The sequence below is a fragment of the Tupaia chinensis genome, unplaced genomic scaffold (assembly GCF_000334495.1).
Source record: "Tupaia chinensis unplaced genomic scaffold, TupChi_1.0 Scaffold000088_1, whole genome shotgun sequence".
Lineage (NCBI taxonomy): Eukaryota > Metazoa > Chordata > Mammalia > Scandentia > Tupaiidae > Tupaia > Tupaia belangeri.
Window position 1 is genome coordinate 5,127,305 of NW_006159550.1, and position 1,017 is coordinate 5,128,321.

Below are 1,017 nucleotides of genomic sequence, written 5' to 3' on the forward strand. Positions count from 1 at the left end.
GGAGGAACGTACCCTCAGTCTGCAGTAACTGAGGCTGGGGTGGGCTGGGGTGTCAAGAACGTACTGGGGTGCCTGTCTCTCTCTCTCATGGTCTCTCTCACACTTGGATAAAATAAATGACTAAAAGTTTTAAAATAGAAAGACAAAAGAAATCTGAGACATGAAACAAAAAAAATAATTGAAGCTTTGGAAGAGAGAATTTAATCTGCACATTTTCGAAAACTGCTGTGCCAGGTGAGTGAGCGTGCAGGCTGACGTCCGGTGCTGAGGGCGGTCCCCGTGGTCACGGCTGGGGGCTCCCTCCACTGCTCAGGGCCACTGTGCCCTCAGCCGCGTGTATGGTCTGTCCGTGTTCAGGGCATTTCCCTCTGGCATCCTTTTCTTATGGTCTATCCCAAGAAACCCAAAACTTAACCCTGACGTGTATTTTCTCTAAAACATCACAAAATAAATGAAAATGAGTGTGAATAGAAGAAAGGTTAATAATGACTATGTATTAATAAAATGATAATAATGCATTGTTAATATTATGTTTCCATAAAATATATTTCATCCCCTTTTATTTATTTATTTATGTTATTTCTAGGATTTTTGCCATAGGGTGCATGTACTTACCAGCGAGAGAAAAAGAGAGAGACAGAGGAAAGTGAGAAATGACCCCTGAGAGGGGTTGGTCGTACCACCATCCTTTCCCCTCCCTTTCCCTCCTGGGATTTTAGAATGCACACGTGCGTCCGGCATGGTTTTTAAGCCTCCAGCTCTGGGACTTGAACTGTAGCGGGCCATATGGGAGTACGACACCTTAACCACATAGCACCTGCTGCCCCAGCTTGCATTCTCTTACAATGTGTTTATATGTAGTTTATGACAAGATGGAATATAAGTATATTAAAAAGTCAAAGCAAACACATAGTTTAAAAACTATATACTCTGCCATCACGTATGCTAAAAACAACAGGCACCGCGAGCACAGCGATGTGGAATCACGCGCACACACACACACACACACACACACAC